The sequence below is a fragment of the Pinus tabuliformis genome, chromosome 2_2 (genome assembly GCF_031772625.1).
Source record: "Pinus tabuliformis cultivar Carrire ecotype Pingquan chromosome 2_2, CPIR1, whole genome shotgun sequence".
Lineage (NCBI taxonomy): Eukaryota > Viridiplantae > Streptophyta > Pinopsida > Pinales > Pinaceae > Pinus > Pinus tabuliformis.
Window position 1 is genome coordinate 929,568,318 of NC_142300.1, and position 21,927 is coordinate 929,590,244.

The following is a 21,927-nucleotide window of genomic DNA, read 5'->3' on the forward strand; positions in this document are numbered from 1 at the left end:
GGTCCCTGCCATTTCTTCTTGAGTTTCTATTTTTCTCCTTTTTGTTTACTCTTTAGCCCTTTTTTGTCTCTTCCTTAATATGTGTTTCTAGTTGTTTTCATTTATTTTTTATATCATAGATTTATATTATGCTTATAATTTTTAATTGGTATATATATATAAATATGTTTCCTATAGATTTATAGATATTTTTATTTCCTCAGTATATTTACTCTCATCAACATTTATTACTACCTAAATACTTTATTCTATGTTATGTTATAATATTTTTAGATTTTTTTTTTTTTTTTTAAACTACTTTTTCAACTATGCCTTAAAAATTTGATTTTTACTATTAATAAATAGTCAATTACCTTATTTTATTTATTTTTTAAAATCTTGTTTAGATTATTTTTAATATTTTTTGTTTCATTTTTATATTATAATTATCCTCTCATTAATTTAATGTCTTCATTTGTTTACTTTTCCTTTGGATATTTTATTTTTATTCCATAAGTTTGGTTCCTTTGTTGTATTTATACATCTATTTATGTTCATTTACTTAATGTGAATGAGTTGTGTTTTCTTAAATCATTTATTGTTCTTGTTCTTGATTTACTCTTTAGTATTTATTTATTTATTTTATTTATTTTGTATTTTTTTTGTAAGCTTGGTAGATCCTTCCATCTTCATTAAAATATAAGCAAGTCACATCCACATATGAATAGTTAGGTGGCCTCAACTTGCCCAAAGGGGAACCAAGTCTGTTGGCCACCTAACAACATAATAAGCCATCAAATAGCAAAAAATAATAAGTCTTTCTACCTGAGATATATAAGTCTGTATGTATTTTCCTTTTCCAAATACTAATTGCTTATGAACATAAAAAACAACATTCTAGAAATTAAAAGCTAACCGCATATATAATAATCAAAATTGAAGCCATTTAGCAGCCTACTCTTCTCCCTCAATAGATACAGAGTCTATCAGAGCTGGGTCCTTAACATGGGAACCCGATAGTACTATCTGTGATAGAAGGCAAGGGATGTGATCCTTGATTCAACGTAGGTGACCATCTTGTTTTTGCAGCTGGAACTGATGTTTCTGGAAGTCCTATAATGTTGTTGCCATACTCACTGAGATTTAATCCAAGGCCTTTCCCAAGAAACGTTTCATGGTCCAGTACATGTATAAAGTCTGTTTAAACTAGGTAACTCGCCCTCGGGTATTCTGAGGATATTGAACCATTGACCGCCATTCCTCCATCTCAATGTCCGTCGAGCCCGCTTGGCAATTCAAATCAGCTTCCCACTCCTCGATTAACTGCCTAATTTCCTCACTCCTTGATTAACCTCCTAATTTCTTCATTGGTCCCTTTACAATATGTTGTGGCCACATCGTTTATGATGCTCGCTATTCGTTTGCGGCCCCTTGTTTTTCCCCTAGAGGAGATGGGTTTCTCCTCCTGCACAGTCGCCCGGGTTCTCCTACCATGGCCTATAGCATTCGTAGCCCACGTCATTGCCACAAGCTCACAGTGCCTAGTGAAAAGGTGGGTATCTCGAATTGCCTATATGGCTGGTGGCCTAGAATATTTTCGCTTCCAGGTGACCCTACTTCCCCACAGACCTGCCATGGGAGAACAAAATAGTAATTTCCATGATAAAATTTGATGAAATTCTACCAGTCTTAACTCATGCACCCCATCCTTGCCATATGACCCACACATGGACATAATTTCCACAAGCTAGAACCAATTATCATAGTAACCAGAAGAGGAATTTAAAAGACCAGCAAGACTTACAACATAAGGGCGGTCCCCATACCTAGACCACTACATACCTTCAAATGTAACCCCACAAAGACTTCCATAGAGGTCAGGGTTATGGGATCTGGAAAGATAGACAACGAAAACATTACAGTTTTGGGGTCAATAGATGTGCAGGGAGAGAAAATTCCACCCATCCCCAGGAATTATAGTAAAACTAAGCCTAGAGATAGAGCTGAAGATGACCCAACCCCAAACCTTAGGATTATCAAACCAAACCAGACAGAGAAGGTCGCAAGGGTTGACCATAGAGGCACACATCCCATATAACCCCATCCGAGAAAGAAGAATTTCGAACCGAAAAGACACAGATACCATACTAGTCAACATGACATACTACATCAAGGAAACAAGCACTGACAACTTCCTGAAAACCTCGTTTTCTCCCAACCTCAGGAAAGTCGACCCCATGTAAACCCAAATCCCATAACCAAACAAGTTGATGCATGGAGGAGGGACAGAAGAAGCAGTTCACATACCAGTTTACCCTTGCCTGAAGAAGATTAGCTCACCACCTTGCCTGGAGCTATGTCGTTCCTCTTCACTCGGCGTCACCCTTCCAAACTGCTTTACCTTGGACACAGAATCTATCATCCACCCTCGTAAAGCGCTTGACCCAAATCCAGACCCAAGACACAATGTCATTGCCACCTCCTGCGGGAGTATTAACCTCTTGCATGCAAGGAGCCACTACACCTATCACCTCGAATGCATGGAGGTTGGTGGGTTTGTACCCCAAGATCCTATGCATTAAACGATATTAATGGGACCACTGTCCAGCTCACACCCTGATCGGGGGTTTATTTTATTTGTATTTTATTTGTTTTTTTTTTGTTATTTATTATAGATTTTTATAAGTTATTTTCTTAGTCTTAACCTTCATTTGTCCCTTTGATTCCTTATTGTTTAATTTTGACCAAACTTTTGTTTGATCTAAAATATATCATTCTAAATTTTTCTTTATTAGTGGTCCTTGTTCTTTAGATTTTATTTTTATTTATTTATTTATATTCATTCTTAAATATATCATTCTAAAATATTATTTTTTTAATAAATCATATTTCTTTATTCAAAATTAGTCGTTACATTCTAATCGTTATAATTAATTGTCTCTACATGGCACTCCCTTTATTTAATCTTATGCCAAGATATGATTCTCCATCTTGTCCTGACTGTGAACCACACCATCTTGTCCTACCGATGAACCACAATAGATGGTTTGAAAGGCGTAGACAAAACACTTATGGTGTGATTTTTACTAAAATATTTTTCATTATTAAAGAAAGGATGTGTTGAATTTTATTCAAAATATGACTGTTGCATTAAAATGTAATCTATCAAAACACTAATGATGTGATTTTTACTGAAATATTTTTCATTTTTAAAGAGAGGATGAGTTGAATTTTATTCAAGTTATGAATGTTTCATTAAAAGGTAATCTATCTTGTAGTTTGCACAAAATCTACAACCACAAGAGATTATGATTCCTATGCTTAAAGAAAACCGCCAAACCAATTAGAAATTTGTAAAAAACAAAGATGAAAAAAGAAGGCTAATCAAAGATCTAACTACAAAAAAAGAATAACTATATCTTTTTGGCTTTCCAACATAATATCTCCAACCACACTTCTCACAAGAGAGGTGATTGACAAACTTGCACAAATTTTTTTCTCATAAACAAATTCTACTATTCTACTAGAAAGGAAAAACAAATTCTACTAGAAAGGAAAGGAAATACTACCCAGAAAGAAAATGCATGAATAAAATATGCAAGAGAGAAAGACTAAAACCTATGAATTAGGCCCTAAGCCAAGGGGACTCATCCATCTAAACAAAACTGAGATTGAAGATAACAAAAAGCTTCTCATTAATATAAAATAATGTTCCAGTACATGGATAATGGTAAGTTATTACAAAGTTAGCATATACGTGTATAGATTCTCTCCACTTGTAATCATGTAGGTTTAGGATTGATTGTGATAGACCTTTTCATAATTCAAGCTCTAATGAACACTTAATTTAGGATTTTTAATCTAATTTTCAACATTTTATTATATCTAAATACAATATGCATAATCTATGAGAAGTATTTATAGCTATAAATATATAATATTATTATTTATTATTACTAATATTAAAATTAATTAGGTGACCCAAAATAGTTTTAACACTTTTTTTTATCTAAAAGTCTACATAAGAATATGTATTCTAATTTGTTCATATCACAAAGTGTTAGGGATATTACTAATATTTCACAACCATAATTTTTTTTTATTAATTTAGTTTTCAAAGATTTTGAATATTTTAATTAACATTTTGATTTGTGAAAATTAGTACTTTAACATTTATAACAATATGACAAGATTCTTAATTATGTATATTCACCTTATTTATTAATTTGTAAATAGGCTTTGTTACAATACCATGTATCAATACGACATGTCCAAGAAACATAACTTATTTCACAATCAAAATATTTATTAACAATATGACAAGATTCTTAACCATGGATATTCACTCCTACTTTACCATGAATATTATTAACGTGTCAATAAGATTTGTTGCAATACCATGGACCAATACCGTGACTTATCAATACCACATGTCCAAAAACCATAACTTATTTCACAATTAAAATATTTTATAAATATTTTGTTTTAATTTATTTTTACTTGTTTCACAATCAAAATATTTTATAACAATCTGCCAAGATTATTAACCATGTATATTCACCCCACCATGGATATTATTAACTTGTAAATATGCTTTATTACAATACCATGAATTATCAATACCACATACCCAAAAGCCATAACTTACATGACATGGGACCCACCTCACGTAACAATTGCTAAGTCTATGAAGGAATACATACTCTAACCCCAATGAAGGAAGAGAGAGAAGAGAAGAGGAGGGAGAGAGAGAGAGAGAGAGAGAGAAATATGGGGGGAGAGCGAGGGAAGAGGGAGGGAGATAGTGAGAGAGAGAGAGAGAGAGAGTGATGGGGAGGGGGAGAGACAGAAGGAGATGGGAGAAGAAGGAAGAGAGAGAGAGGACTCAAAAGAGAGAAAAGAAAGAGATGGAGTTGGAGGGGAAATGGAGGGAGTGAAGAAATACATAGAGGGAAAAAGGTGGAGAGAGACAAGTGACAAGGGAGAGAAGGGGAGAGAGTGAGGGAGAGAGGTGAGAGAAGGGGGAGAGAGAAAGGGAGAGAGGTGAGAGAAGGGGAAGAGAGAGAGGGAGAGGAAGGAGGGAGAGAGATATAAATAGACATGGAGAGAGAGTGTGTATGTTTGGGGAGTGAAATAAAAAAATGAAATAAGAAAAAGACACGTAGATCCAAATATAAACACTTACATAGTATTATGTAACTAGTCTAGATTCATCTTAAAACCATATTAATAAAAAACTTTTTTGTAAAAATATAATGTCATTCCAAAATTAAAACTTCAATCATCATATATGTGTTTTGCATGGTTGGAATGTTACAAGTAGTCATACATAACTAATGTATATACAAATACATGGAAAATTATTATCAGCCAAAATTATGCAGCGATTCCATATCACCACATGACCTAGTAAACTTTTCACTTATGCCCAAAAGCCTTTGATCATGTCTTCGATATTTCTTTTTTCAATTCAACTGATGTAAAGGTAGATTCGTGATCAATTTTAAAAAACTCATTTTTTTATTATAAGATGAATTTATAAAACAATTTTAAAAATAAAAAAACAATTGGTTGTCTTTTTATTTTGTAATAACCAGAACATTACGTTTTGGAAGTGATAAAGATGAATTAAATGAAATGTGTGATCAAGAGTAATGAAGGTTGATGTGATAATAGAATGGCAGTCCAAAATTAAAATTCCAATCATTATATATGCCTCTGAGGCATCGTTGGGAAATAAAAATTGATTGGTCGTCTTTTTATATTGCAATAATGAAAACATTACGTTTTGGATGCGATAAAAACGGATTAGACGAAATTTGTAACCCATATTGATGAATGATTGATGTGAAAATAGAATGGCCGGCCAGATCTAAGATTTCAATCATTATTTATGTCTCTGGCACGTTGGAATGGACATAGCTAATTGATGTAAATACAGATACGTGGAAAATTATGGAGGCACAAACTCCATATCGCCGCCTGATTGCCGCCGCCTCATCCTCATTATAAAAGTGTTTTATGTATAACAGAGGGTGTATCGTATTATACATCTTACCCATAACCTTTGTCAAGAAAAAACTGTTATCAAACTTCATTACTTATTGGACTGCATAGTTACCAAATTCGTTCGAATCGGAGGAAAAAAAATCGGAAATTCGTGAATTCCATTGGTACATAAAATATTTCGATAAGAATTCAGTTCGGTTCATAGTAGCTGATCATCGCGCAGGTGACTGAAAAAGTTCAGGGTTCTGTTGATGGTAGCTAATCGCGCCGATGATGAATTTGTTAATTTGCGTGCTGAATGGTAAGTGCAGTCATAAAACAGATGGCGGCGGTGTTGCTTGTAGGTAGGAAATGGAAATTTATTGTGAGAGGAAATCAGGAAATTTCCGAGGTTTTAATTTCAGGGGTTTAAATTGGGACAAGAAAAGAAATAATTCGAATTTAAAACAATTCTATAAAAGGTAATTGACATCTTAAATAGGAAATGAAAATTTATTGTGGGAAGAAATTTCCGAGTTTTTAGTTTTAGTGTTTTTTTAGGGTTTAAAATGCTCAGACAATAAAAGAAATAATTTGATTTTTTTATATTAAAACAATTCTATAAAAAGGGTTTGATATTTTAAATATTTTTACTTTTAATATATTTTTATATAAGGTCTAAAGGGGTAGGTCAAGTGGTAATGGCTATAGAATGAAGTCTCATCAAACCAAAAATTTCGAGTTCCATTTTTGTGTTACCCTCTCCCAAAATAGGTTGAAAATGAGAAGGTCCTACCATTGTTTTACAAAACGGCCGAATCGACTCCGACTCGGCCGAGTCGAACCGAGTCAAAGGCCTGGGGAGTGACTCGGCCAGCTACCCGGTTCGGTTGACCGAGTCACATATGACTCGGCCGAGTCATCCAATGACTCGGCCGAGTCATATGTGACTCGGTCAACCCGGCCGGGTAGCTGGCCGAGTCACTCCCCAGGCCTTTGGAGTCTAAACGCAATCTTTGTCTCATCTCAGCATAGCAAGAATGATAAGGAAGCACATCACTCTCTGTCTCGGCATCCAGTCATGATCTCGGTATATTTAAAGAGGTAATACACTCTCAACATACTCTGTCAGACAACAGAGTATTGCAATACACTCTCATCATATCACAGTTGTTACCACATCATAATAATCTGACTTGATTCTCAAGTTTCAAGTTCAACAGTACTGCTTATTAAATGAATCCTTCCAATCTCAGCTTGAATTCAATATTTCTGCAGATAATTATAATATTAAAGAGGTAATACACTCTCGAGTCTCGACTCTCAACATACTCTGGCAGAAAATATTATAATTATTAAATGAATCCTTCCAATCTCAGCTTGAATTCAATATTTCTCGACATAACAGTGATTCCACAATACACTCTTGGTATACTCTGTCTCAGTATGAAATTTGAACATTGAATCAGCCTGGATATGAATGTTGGACTCCAATTTGGCAATGTGGTCCCTTCAGAATGCAACGCTGAGCCTGCAATTACAAATTTATTGGCCCTGTACTGTATAGTTATACATTAAGGAAGAGACCCTGTAGATGCTGGTGGCTGAGGGAGAGTCGAGACAAGGCTGAACAAGGCTGCAGAAAAGAGAAATAAGCCTTTTAGACCTGTGATAATGCCCAATAAGCCAGTGGCCAGGGTAAGGAAAGATAATCAGGCCTGTAAATCAACAGGGATAGTCACAAATGACAAATTCTCAATGTAAACTCACACCAATCCCTCAAAAATTCATCTCTAGGCCTGTAAATAAAATATCAGTATATATGATTAACAACAATAAATCTATTAAACCCCAGCGTCAAGGGTAAATGTCCCCTTTAAAGCTTGTAATAGGGTTTGATACCCTCGGTGCCTGCAGCTAGGTTTCTTTTGGCAAATGTGGGCCAGATGGATACAAAGTTGTCTTCCATGTATATTATAATGTTGTGTGTTTGGAAACTTGAATGAAAATCTTTAAAATTATGTTTAAAATATTTAAAATTATGTTTTTTTATAAAAAAAATAAATATTTAATGTATTTTTTACAACGACCGAGTCATTGAAATCGAGCCGGCCGAGTCATTACCGAGTCGGAGTCGGAGTCCGAGTCGATCCTCGGCCGAGTCCGAGTCCGAGTCCGAGTTGTAAAACATTGGGTCCTACCAAGCTTACCAAAAAAATATATATTTTTATATAAGAGAAAAATTGGATAAAATTAAGTTTTGAATATTTAGTTTTTAAATATGTATTAATTGAAATGGATTTTATATAACAATTGAAATTAAGAAGGGATTTAGTTTTCTGAATATTTAATTTTTAAATGTATATTAATTACAAAAGTTTAAAGAGGGATATAGTTTTGAGCAAAGAGACTAGTAGGCGATTGTTCTTATGGTTTTGATTAGTGAATTCTAATTTTAAAATTGATTATATTGACAAAAATTATTAGAAAATAATTAAAGTTTAATATGAATAGAAAGAAAATGAGGAGAAAACATTATAGGAAAAAAAATATTTAAGATATATAATTTTTTACAAAATTGAAAATTTCTGATAAAAATTTTTATGGTATCGAATTCGAATTTAGTAACTATTCTCATGATTTACCTCTAATCTTCCTTCCTGATAGTGAAGAGAAGTTTCATACCAATGGGGAGAATAAGTAGCCGGAGAAGAAGTAGCCGAAGAAGAAGAGCAGTGAGGCGGGCAAGGTGAAGAATCAACTAATGTTGGAGAATTTGACAAGCTTGATGATTTGATTGTGTTGCTTGCAAGATTAACTTTCGAGAGATTTGTCAAGCGAGTGCTCTACACGATTTCAACCATTTAGCCCACGTGCTAAAACCATTTATCCCACGTGCCAGAGGCCGACAAAGCAGGAGGCACATTACCGTTCCATTTCATGGACCTCAGCAGTCGCGCGAGCTCAACTTCTTCCATTCCCCTGCAACAATTAAATCCTATTTACTTCACCGAGTTGCAGGTTGGAGAAGTCCACCATGACCGTGTGGTGTATGGAACATTGTGCATGGAAGTGTTTATAGGAAGCATTATCATGATCTTGCTTGAGGACAATTACGGTCTTGCGGCCATGCTGGAAATCTACAAACACAACTCAGGGACGTGATAAGTCGAGACTCATTTTGTGGAGCTTACGAAGCGAGACTCTGTCGCCCAGGCCATAAATGTTTTACGATTCTCTGGTTACTGCCGTCTTTCATTAACCATTCCTGTTTGCCGAATTCAACCTGTCTGGAAGTAGGAAGTGCAATGTTTATTCACGCGTCCAAGCCCATCCAAAGAGGAGAAGAGATTAACAATTTCCTACTTTGACACTATTGTCCCCTTGCCGCAGTGCCAAGATAAGTACCAGGGTTGGGGTTTCAAATGCAAGTGCGAGAGATGCGGATTGGAGCAATCTCTGAGGCCACTCCTAGAGCTCATAATTAGAGAATTCGGAAAATTGCTTGGCAAAGCAATGGAGGAAATCAATGTTGCAAGGTGTCTTCAATTGCAGCCTTTTGACACTGATCTCTTGCATGCTCACAATTTGCAAAGTTTTTTGTATGGGTGATTAAGAGCTCAAAATTTTCTAAAAAATTAAAAGTTTTAGAATCTTGATAAGCTTAGCTTCAGATTGAAGAGCTCGTTATTCTGAATCCAACGGTGTGAACGACATTCAAATTCGATTTCGTATGCAAAAGTCAGAGCAAATCAAAGTTTAGGGTTGACTTGATGACATCGCATGATTGGATGACATGGAAAAGGTCCCAGTGAATCAAGATGTGCCAAGTGGCAGGTTGCCATTGGGCCCCGCAAATCGCATATTGCATAATTATTAGAATCGGCCCTTGTTGAAGCCCGGTTGCGATGTGATTTATCGCATATCGCAATCGCAGAAAATGATTGTGATTTGTGATACGGTTCCGGGAGCGATCGCTGACAGCGAAATGCGATGAGCTCTGAATTGCGATAAGCCCTGGATGTGATATGTTTTCAGAGTTGTAATTTATAACTTGTCGGGTCAGCTAGATCATCGATTGCAGTTTCTGAAGGAGTGTTGATGTTCGTCCCTCCACCGATAGCCGATTACAATTGCAATATTCAACCGCTATGCGGAACCGTCGCCTTTATCGTCAGAACAACCACTATGTATGTGACCACTCAACCTTAACTACGAGATAGGCAGGGAAGATGGTGGGACTGCCGATTTCGGCGGAGCTACCAGTTTTAACTACAAATATTGAATTTAATTGGCAGTAAGGTAGATTTGGAGGAGAAAATTGTGGAGAGATTGATAGAAGTCATAACTAAGGCAATTTTCGACCAAATGAGTTGCAAAAAGAGGCTAGATAACCATTTTTGGGCATTCTGAACTCATTGGAACAAGTTTCAAGAGAAAAGGATCACTTCTAGATACGAGTTTTGTAAAGTGAAGCTTATGGGCGCCCTGGTCAACCAGATTATTGATTCAGTTTATGGAGGAGTTCCAAGATGAAGATGACCTTGCAGGGGTCTTCTAGCCTCCATATGTTTTTTGCAACAGTCATTACAATGATGTTGTAGCTTTATTTCTTCTTTTTTCTATATATGTATGGAGAAAGAGAATATTTTAAGTACTTCAAGTGGGTTGTAGTACTGTTTATGTTCTTGGAAGTTGGAGTATGGGGTCTTGGTGTAAGATGCATGTGTTTGCTAAAGATTTACATGTTTAAATGTAGGTTAACATGTGTATGGAGTGAGAATTTTTGTAGGAAGTTGTTTCTTTGAAGGAGAAACTAGCCATTCCATTTCAGCAGCTTATGTAGTCTTCTTTTCTTGATATTGAGCATAATGAGAAGGGGTCATGCCTTAGAGTTGATCCAAAGAGATGTAGCCCAGGAGGGGTGATCTCCTTTAACAATGGATGGTGTATTATTATTTTATGCATGCTTCCATTTAGTGTTTCGGTTTCATGTTTTAAGCTTTATTCATGAAACTCATTTGAGTAAACACACATAAAATTAATGTTTTTACTTGCTATTTTGGAGTCAAACCTAAAATGCATTTTTATGTTCTGATGAGGGGAATTAGCACAACATTACTAATCTACCCCAATTCATATTAGGTTGATATTAGAGCTATGATTTGCTTTTTGCAAGGAGGAATTGACTGTTGTTTGCAAGTGAATGTGTTTTGAAGCTCATTGAGGATAAGGTTTTGGAAAGGAGAGTAAGATTGTTACAATCTCTACCACCAAGTTCTACCTCAAATTGCAGCAGAAGCTTCAAACAAAGCATGTACCAAGGAGAAGAGCTTGCAAGAATGTCAGAGGATGTGAAGTCTTTCAGAAAGGGTTTCTTAGACATGGTATAAATGGTGAAAGTCCTCTATGAAGAGAGGAATACCAAATTGTAAGGTGAAAGCTCTAGACCTCCAAGAGGAGAATTTTCTCCAAGGGAAAAAGGTAATAAGAATGGTGATAAACCACCATATCCTTCACAATCTTCCTGTCTTTCTACAACTGTTATGCAAGATGCTGGTGTAAAAAATCACTCAAAGAAAGTAGATGGAAAAGTCTGTACCTTCTGTCCACATGATGTGGAAGATGGGGTTCTATCAGCACCCAAATCTAAGGAGTTGAAAGAAGAGAGACGAAGAATCCAAGAGGACACATCTCGAATCAAAAGGAAATTCAAAAACATCTTTGTGTGTCAATCAAAAGATGAAGCAAATGGTAAGAATTTACATGATTCTTCCTTATGTGAAAGTATTGTCGTAAATTCATTTGCAACGTTTGAAAAACATAGTAAAGGCACTGGATCCAAACTCTTGACCAAGATGGATTACAAGGGAGGAGGCCTTAGCGTAAACCAGCAAGGCATTAAAAATCCAATTGCAGCCAAGGAGAGGCCTAAATATGAAGGCTTAGGCTATGTCGCAAAAGAAGAATGGACTTATAGCGATGGCTCATGGGTATCGTGTTCCTTTTGCCATAAGGGAGGACACGAGGAGGAAAGATGTTGGAGTTTACATCTAGAATTGGTTCCCGCGTGGTTCCTCAAGCGTAAGAAGGACTTGAAGGGGAAAATGTCTCCAAAGAGAGATGAAAACGTTGAAGAAGAAGGTAACATGAATTCTTCTATCCACACAAATGTCTCACGTAAGCAGCGTAAGCCAAAGGACAACAAATAGAGATATACATGTTCTGTTAATTCGAATGTTGTTCATAATTGAAAACAACGTGCAGATTTGAATAACATGTTGAGGAAAATGTTTCCATGCACCTTTTGCCTTTCATCTAACCATTTCATAGATAAGTGCGATAAAAGGAAAGAAATCCTTGAGAAGATGTTTATGTCTACTGGAATTGAGATAGAAAAGAGAAAATCTCATCCAAGGATAAAGGCAAGTGAGCCAAGAGGAGCTAAAAAGAACTTTTGTTCTCACTGCAATATTAGTGGGCATTGGGTCAAGAAGTGTTGGAAATTGTTTCCACAACTTCATCCTAGTAAGGGAAATAAAATCATGCAAGCACCAAAAGAGGAAGTGACAACAGAAAAATCGATGTAAGATGAGACCATCCCTGACGCAACTTCAAAAGAAGATAAAGTTCAAATAGAGGGTTCATTTACCTAGTTGGGTAAGAAATGGGCGGACTATTTGTCCAACTGAAGTTTGTAAATTTTTGTTTTTCACTAGTTGCATATCCCCATAGTTGAGTAACTTGTAAAAGTGAAATTCATAAATAAATCACTTATATGCAACAATGCTTTCCTTAAGCATTACAATGCTAGTTTGGCTTGTTGATAGTCAATTTGAATGGAGAAATTTTGGAGTCAAGTTTATTCCATTTTGTAAAACGCATTTCTACTTGTAGTTTGAAAAAGCATTTAAAAAATGTTGTATGAGTAGTTGCAACACCTTTAGTATGTTCCAAATGTGTCTAGCACTCAAGTTATACAAGTATTCACTATGTGAATCTTGTTTGGGTTCATTTGGAAAAGTCTTTTAGGATCTTATCCTTGATAAGGATTTTGCAGATAAGCAATTCCAAGGTGCTCATATTTTTGGAATTCTTCTTGGGAAGGATGTTGTTGTGGATGGACATAGTGACATGGACAAGTCGAGAAGAACATCAAACTTAAATTCTTTGGTCGCATAACAAAATATGTAATTTTGAATATATTGTACTACAGGTTTGCAGGGGATGCAGATGTCGGCTCATTGCTTATGGATCCTAAGAAAAAAGGTGAAGGAGAAGGAAGGATGACCTGTAGAACACTTGTGGTGCAGAAAAATTACATAGTAGTTGCAAAATATTTAAACTTTTGGAGAACAAAATTTTTTTAGTGGGGAAGAGTGCTTAGGAGCTTAAAATTTGCCAAAAAAGTCAAAGTGTCAAAATCTTTATAATCTTAGCTTCAGATCAAAGAGATCATCATTCTGAATCCAACGGTGTGAATGACATTCAAATCTGAGCTCGTATGCAGAAGTTAGAGAAAGCGAAATTTCAGGGTTGACTTTATAACATTACACGATTGGATGACATGGCAAAGGTCTCAGCAAATCAAGATGCGCCAAGTGGAAGGTTTCCATTGGCCCCCATGAATTGTATATCGCATAATGATTATAATCGGCCCCCGACGAAGCCCTGTTACGATGCGATTTATCGCATATTGCAATTGCAGAAAATGATTGTGATTTGTGATATGGTTTCAACAGTGATCGCCGATAGTGAAATGAGATGAGTTCCGAATTTTGATAAGTCTCGGACGCGATATGTTTCCATAGCTATAATTTATAACTCGTTGGGTCTATTAGATCAGCGATCGTAGTTTTTGAAGGAGTGTTGGCATCCGTCCCTCCGTCGATAGACGATTACGATTGCAATATCTGATCGCTATGCAGAACCATCACCTTTACCATCGGAACAACCACTCTGCATGTGAAAACTCAGCCTTAACTGCGAGATAGGAAGGGAAGATGGCGGGACTACCGATTTCGGCAAAACTTCTAGTTTTAACTGCGGATATTGAATTTAACTAGCACTAAGCCAGATTTGGAGGAGAAAATTGTGGAGAGACTGACATAAGTCATAACTAAGGAAATTTTCGACCAAATGAGTTTCAAAAAGAGGATAAATAACAATTTTTGGGCATTCTAAACTCATTGGAACAAGTTTTTGGAGCAAAGGAGCACTTCTGGATAGGTGTTTTGTAAAGTGAATCCTATGGGTGCCCTAGTCAACCAAAGTGTTGATTCAGTTTATAGAGGAGTTCAAGATGGAGATGACCTTGCAGGGGTCTTCTAGCGTCCATATGTTTTCTGCAACAGCCATTACAGTCGTTCTATAGCTTTATTTCTTCTTTTCTCTAGATGTGTATGGAGAAAGAGAATTGTTTAAGTACTTCAAGTGGATTGTAGTATTGTTTATGTTCTTGGAAGTTGGAGTATGGGGTCTTCGTGTAAGATGCATGTGTTTTCTAAATATTTACATGTTTAACTGTAGGTTAACATGTGTATGGAGTGAGAAATTTTGTTGGAAGTTGTTTCTTTGAAGGAGAAACTAACCATTCCATTTCAACAACTTATGTACTCACTCTTCTTGATATAGAGCATAATGAGAAGGGGTCATGCCTCAGAGCTGATCCAAGGAGATGTAACCCAAGAGGGGTGAACTCCTTTTTCAATGGTTGGTGTATTATCATTTTATGCATGCTTCCATTCAGTGTTTTGATTTCATGTTTTAAGTTTTCTTCATGAAACTCACTTAAGTAAACACACATAAAATTCATGTTTTTACTTGCTATTTTGGAGTCAAACCTCCAGCACATTTTTATATTTTGATGAGGGGAATTAGAACAAAATTTGTAATCTTCCCCAATTCATATCAACGGGTGGAAGATATTGTTAGGAATTCCCCCTAGTTGAAAATGGAAGAAGAAAAGAAGTGTGTTCCTACCTCTTCTATTTATACCTAATTTGCAGGGACATAGTCTAATGTGTTCTTCTCCACCACATTGGAGGACTACGTTTCTTCTTGAAAGTGTTGGAAATATTAATCCCAACCACTGCGTTAAACACTCTGAGAGAATCCATACTTGTAAGAAGTACTTTTGCAGGTTGTGATTTTGTTTGCAAGGCAGAAGGACTAAGGTCTAATCAGAAGTACATTGTTGACCATTCCGCAACACAACATAGAGTTTAAGGCACTTAATGAGTTTTGTTAAATACGTATGGGCAAGTATTCACCCTGCGACCGTTACCCACACTCCACAACACCTGCAAGTTAGAAAACCATTTATTATGTGAAATTGCCCATGATGTGTATTAATGTTTTTCTCTGTCATGAATTAATGAGTCAAATGTATGTTTTTGATAAATATGAAGTGAAAGTCATTTTATATGGTTGAGCAAGAGAGAGGGTGAATGTCTGAGAGGTGAAGAGAAAATAGTGGAGCAAATTTTGGTGGGTGGGTGGAAACAATAGTTACTGTGTTTTGTTGTGTGTTACTCCGCAACCCTTGGTGAAGTGTAAATGGCCGTAAACTTTGTTTTTACTTGGTGAATGAGTCGTAGTCTCAAATGAATGTATTTTGATGAATTAAAACTTAATCCAAAGTCTTATTTAGTTTCTCCAAGATTTTACTTTGTTTTACTTTGTTTTGCTGTGCGTTAAATTTCTGTTTTAATTAAGCCTTTGTGTAGTTGTGATGTTCCTGCCGCAACTGGAGAATTGACTTGCCGTAACTGATTTTTGAGCCAAACTCCTCTCCCCTACCCCTGTAAAATGTTTATAACATGGTATCAGAGTAGGTTAAATTTTGTTAGTGTAAAAACAAGTGTTTTTTACTAGCAATTAAAAAATTTCTTTTGAGCGCAGATTGTTTTTTCCTTGGAGCGTATTTACCAGTAGGTAGAAAGTTTTTTTTCACTCAAAAATGGCAACATCAGGCACAAACTTGACTAGTCCTCAGATACCTCAGTTTAATGGAAAAAATTATGATTATTGGGCTATTACAATGAAGTCCCTTTTTCTTCTCAAGACATTTGGGATTTGGTGGAGAATGGTTTTCAAGAACCAGCAGATGCAGCAACATACAATGCCTTGTCTCAAGCAGAAAGGGATTTGTTGAGGGACAACAGGAAGAAGGATGCAAAAGTTGTCTTCTATATTTTTCAAGCATTTCATGAAAGTATTTTCCCAAGGGTTGCGACAGCAACAAAGTCCAAGCAAGCATGGGACACCCTCCAAACAGCCTACCAAGGCATGGCAAAAGTGAAGACATTAAAGCTACAAATGCTAAGGAGAGATTTTGAAACACTTTGTATGAAAGAGTATGAGAAAGTAGACTCATTTTTTACATGTGTAATTGGGTTGGTTACTCAAATCATATCTCATGGTGAGATACTTCAGGAAAGGAGATTAGTTGAGAAAGTTTTGAAAAGTTTGATAGCAAGTTTTGATGCCATTGTTGTGGCCATAGAAGAGACAAAGGATCTCTCATAGTTCTCAATGGATGAGATTCATGCATCATTGCTTTCTCATGAACATAGACTGAATAGAGAAATAAGCTCCTCATTGGAGCATGCCTTCAAGACACAAGTCACATTTGGTCAAGGTCAAGGTAGAGCAAGATCATATGCTAAAGGAAGAGGAAGAAACCCACACAGAGGTGGAAGAAGAATCCCTTCAAGCTCAAGTGGAAGGGGCAACAATCAAAATCCAAGTCAAGGCCTAAGCCAAAATCAAGCACAAGGTTAGAGGTATGATAAATCTCAAGTCCAATGTCATTACTGTAAGAAGTATGGTCATTATGCAAATGAATGTAGAAAGAAGCAATATGACATTAGTAACAAACCAAGTGTAAATTTCACAAAAGAAAATGAAAACCATGATAGCATGTTTTTAGATTGTAATGTAGCACAAGAAAAACAAAGTGATATTTGGTCTCTAGATTCAGGGTGTAACAACCACATGTCAAGGAACATAGAAATGTTTTCCAATCTAGATGAAAGTGTGAAATTTGAAGTGACATTAGGGACTAATAGCAAAGTCTTTGTCATGGGCAAAGGGAGAGTTAATATCCTAACAAAGAAGGGGGAGAATAAGTACATCTCAGATGTTTATTTTGTCCCCGGTTTGAAGCATAACCTCATAAGCATTGGACAACTCATACAAAAGGGCTACAATGTCTTTTTAAAAAATGATGAGTGCACAATTTTCGATAGGCCTACAAGAAGGCATCTAATTGCAAAGGTTCAGATGAAAAAAATAGAATGTTTCCCCTAAAAATAAGATCACATTTGAAGGAAGAAGGTGCACAAGCACAACTATCAATGAACTCACAAGAGGATGGAAGGAAAGATGCAGCTGTCACACAAGTGAACTATCAAGCAGAGGTCAAAGATGAAAATTGGTTATGGAATTTGAGATTTGGACATCTCAAATTTGGAGGTTTGAATTGGCTACATAGGAAAGGAATGGTGAAGGGATTTCCACTCATAGAAAAACTGGACAACCTATGTGAAGGATGTATCTTGGGCAAACAACATGGAGAGAGATTCCAAACAGGAAATTAAATAAGGGAAAAGGCACCTTTAAAGATTGTCCACTCGGATTTATGTGGACCAATGTAGACACTGTCAATTGGTGGCAACCATTATTTATTGACCTTCATAGATGACTACACAAGGAATACATGGGTCTATCTCCTAAAACAGAAAAGTGAACTGTTTGAGCGTTTTTGTCAATACAAAGCTCTTGTTGAGAAGCAAAGTGGACACTACATCAAAGTCTTAAGGATTGACAGAGGTGGCGAATACTCTCAAAGGATTTCCTTCGATTTTGCAGGGAGCATGGAATTCACAACACCTCAACAAAATAGTTTAGCCAAAAGGAAGAATAGGACCATTATGGAAATGGCAAGGAGTATGTTGAAGGCAAAGCATTTTCCAAATGATTATTGGGTTGAAGTTGTCCCTTGTGCAACATATATCTTCAATAGATGTCCAACTAAAAGCATCCAGAACGTGGTTCCTGAAGAGGCATGGAGTGAAAGAAGGCATAGTGTCACTCACATGAGAGTCTTTGGATGTGTGGCATATGCATGTGCCCCAGATGTATTGAGAAATAAGTTTGACAACAAGGGGGAGAAATGCATATTTGTTGGATATAGTGATGAATCAAAGACATACAAGCTCTACAATTCATCAACCAAGAAGGTCATAATCAACAGAGATGTGCAGTTCATAGAAGAGGAAGAATGGGATGGAAGTTTAGAGAAGACAGCCGATGTCAAAGCATGTATACCACATGAGGACAAAGAGGAATTGACAGCAGCAAGCAATTCCTCAACAGTGACTCCCTCTACTCCTATTCAAGAACAACTGACTAGACAACAAGTAACACCGTCAAAAAATAAAAGGACAAAGTCACGCAGTCAAGCAAGTGCTTCTCCAAGAATGCCACAAAGCGCAACACCAAGTGACATGTTAAGCCCATCTTTAGCAAGCACAAGAAGACCAAAATTCAGAAATGTAAATGAAATTTATGAGCAAGATGAAGCTGATAGTAGTGCTGGTCTAAATTCCTTATTTGCATTATTTTGTCATGTAGATGACCCAATCCATTTTGAGGATGCATTCAGAGAATAAAAATGGGTTGCAGAAATGGAGGAAGAAATACAAGTAGTAAAAAAGAATGACACATGGGAGTTAGTGGACCTACCGCAAGGAAAATATGTCATTGGAGTGAAGTGGGTTTATAAGACCAAGAGAAATGTCGACGGTAATATTGAAAGACATAAAGCGAGGCTAGTTGTCAAAGGATACAAGAAGGAACATGGAAGAGACTATGCGGAGACGTTTGTGCTAGTCGCAAGGATGGAGACAGTGCGTAGAGTTGTGGCGATTTCCACGCAACATAAATGGACAATGTATCAAATGGACATAAAATCAACGTTCTTTAATGGAGTGTTGAAAGAGGAAGTGTATGTTGCGCAACCACCTAGATATGAGGTAGAAGGCCAAGAAGACAAAGTGTATCGGTTGAGGAAACCTCTTTATGGGATGAAGCAAGCATCGTGTGCATGGTATAGCATGATGGATGCTTACTTGTTGGACAATGGTTTCGACAAATGTGATGGTGAGCCTACTGTCTACATCAAAGAGAGTGATGGTAAGATTCTTATTATTTTCATATATGTAGATGATTTGATTTTTACAGGCAGTGATGATTTCCTCATTGTTGATTTCAAACAAGTCATGAAAAGTGAATTTGAAATGACTGAATTGGGTTTGTTAAGGTTTTTTTGGGCATAGAAGTAAAGCAAGCAGAAAATGGAATTTTTATTTCTCAAGCAAAGTATGTGGCAGACATTTTAGAGAGGTTTAATATGAAGAACAACAATACCGCACCGACTCCAACTGTCATGGGGTTGAAGTTGAGCAAAGAAGATTGCAGCAGCAATATCAATCCAATATTATACAAAAGTATGATAGGCAACTTGATGTATTTGACCACCACTAGGTCGGATATAATGTATGTAGTGATTTTGGTGTTGAGGTTCATGGAGACACCCAAGGAAACACATTGGAAAGTAGCGAAAAGGATTCTAAGGTATGCCAGTGGGACAAAACAGTATGGTATTTTGTACGCCGCACCAGATGATTTCAGGCTGGTTTCTTACACTGACAATGATTGGGTAGGAAGTGTCGATGATAGAAAGAGCACGTTAGAATATGTTTTTCATTTGGGTTCTGAAGCCATTTCATGGGCCTACAAGAAGCAGCTGATAGTTTCATTGTCAATAGCAGAAGCTGAATATGTCGCCACAACAGCAGCAACATGTCAAGTAGTTTGTATGAGAAGGATGTTGAGTGATATTCACCATGACCAAGATGGAGCAACAACTATTTTCTGCAACAATGCTTCTAGAATTGCATTGTCAAAGAATTTTTTCTTTCACAAGAGGACCAAGCATATTGATGCTAAATATCATTTTATTAGAGAATTGATTAACAATGATGAAATTTTGTTGCAGCACTACAGGTCACATGAAAAATTTGATGATATTTTCACAAAGCCATTGGCACGTGAAAGTTTTGTTTATCTCATATATTGTTTGGGAATTTTCAATGGCGGAAGTTGTGATTAAGGGGGAGTCTTGGAAATATTATTCCCAACCACCACGTTAAACACTCTGACAACAACCATACTTGTCAGAAGTACTTTTGCAGGTTGCGAATTTGTTCGTAGATGGAAGGACTAAGGTCTGAGCAGAATTACATCTCTAACCATTACGCAACACAACAGATATTTTAAGGCACTTAATGAGTTTTGTTAAATATGTATGGGCAAGCATTCACTTCGTGACTATTACCCACACTCCAGAATATCCACAAGTTCAGAAAACCATTTATTATGTAAAATTGCCCATGTTGTGCATTAATGTTTTTCTCTGTCATCAATTAATAAGTCAAATGTATGTTTTGGATAAATATGAAGTAAAAGTCATTTTTTATGGTTGAGCGAGAGAGAGGGTGAATGTTTGAGAGGTGAAGAGAAAATCACGGAGCAAATTTTGGTGGGTGCGTGTAAACAATAGTTACTTTGTTTTACTGTGTGTTACTCCGCAACCCTTGGTGAAGTGTAAATCGTCGTAAACTTTGTTTTTACTTGGTGAATGAGCTGCAATCTCATATGAATGTATTTTCATGAGTTAGAACTTAATCCAAAGTCTTATTTAGTTGCTCCAAGCTTTTAATCTATTTTACACTATTTTGCTGTGCGTTAAATTTCTATTTTAATTAAGCCTTTGTGTAGTTGTGATGTTCCTGCCGCAACTGGAGAATTGACTTTCCACAATCGATTTTTGAACCAAACTCCTCTCCTCTGTCCCTACAATTTTTTTCTAACAGAAAGGAAATCGTGAAAACCATTCAAAGCACAATGTCGTGGGACATTCGAAATCTGGTCATGGTAGCTAAGCATTGGATGGAATAGAAATCAAGCATCTATTACAAGAAATGTATCAGAACAAGTGAGGGATGCATGCATTAGAGTGTTTGGTAGACATAGCAAACATGTTTTCAAGGAATTGGTTATTCAGTATTCAATTTGCCAGATGTTTTAGTAACAGTACAATTGGCATTACCATGATATCATCATACTCCACGTGGAAGACATCGGAGAGGATGTCATTTTTTGTGTTAATTTGTTTGAAATTGTTGGAAATAGTTAGTTACATGTGGTTATGTTTTTCTAGTAAGAGTAAGGCAGCATGCTATTTTGGAGGGTTGATACATTTTAAGTTTTTGGACACAATTGGTTAGATGTTGTTATATTTTGCTTGTAGGAGCTGAAGACAATGTTTAAATCCAAACTAGAAGGATTGTTTAGCCGTCCTACATTTATTTGTTGGGTGGTGTTATTTTGATATGTATATTCGCAAGTCAAATCAGTATTCATATTCATTTTGAATAAATATAAAAGGCACTAGTACTAATATTTCCTAAGCATTATGGTGGTCTGCCATTTTGACTATGCCCAAATTTGGAGTATGTTTTGTGTTTATTGCCCATATTTCGAGGATGTTTTGTCTTTATCTTTTGTGGCATAAATGTATCGTCAAATGATTTAGTGAAGGATAGATTTACTTAGCATTTCTCAATTTCTTTATATTTTCAATTATTGTGATTTTGATAAAGTATACGACAAGGGTGCTGAGATATCTATTTACCTCAATTAAATTTGGTGGTAGATTGCCTCGAGTTTAAAATGACCTCGGTAACAATTTTGGTTTCTTCTAAGCTGGGATAATGTTCATTCTCCACTATCCACTCATTTTTAAACAAATAAATTGAAGAAAAGAACTGTTTTCATTTCAGTTGATGACCCATAGTTTGAATTGGAGACTCATATAGAGTACAATATTAA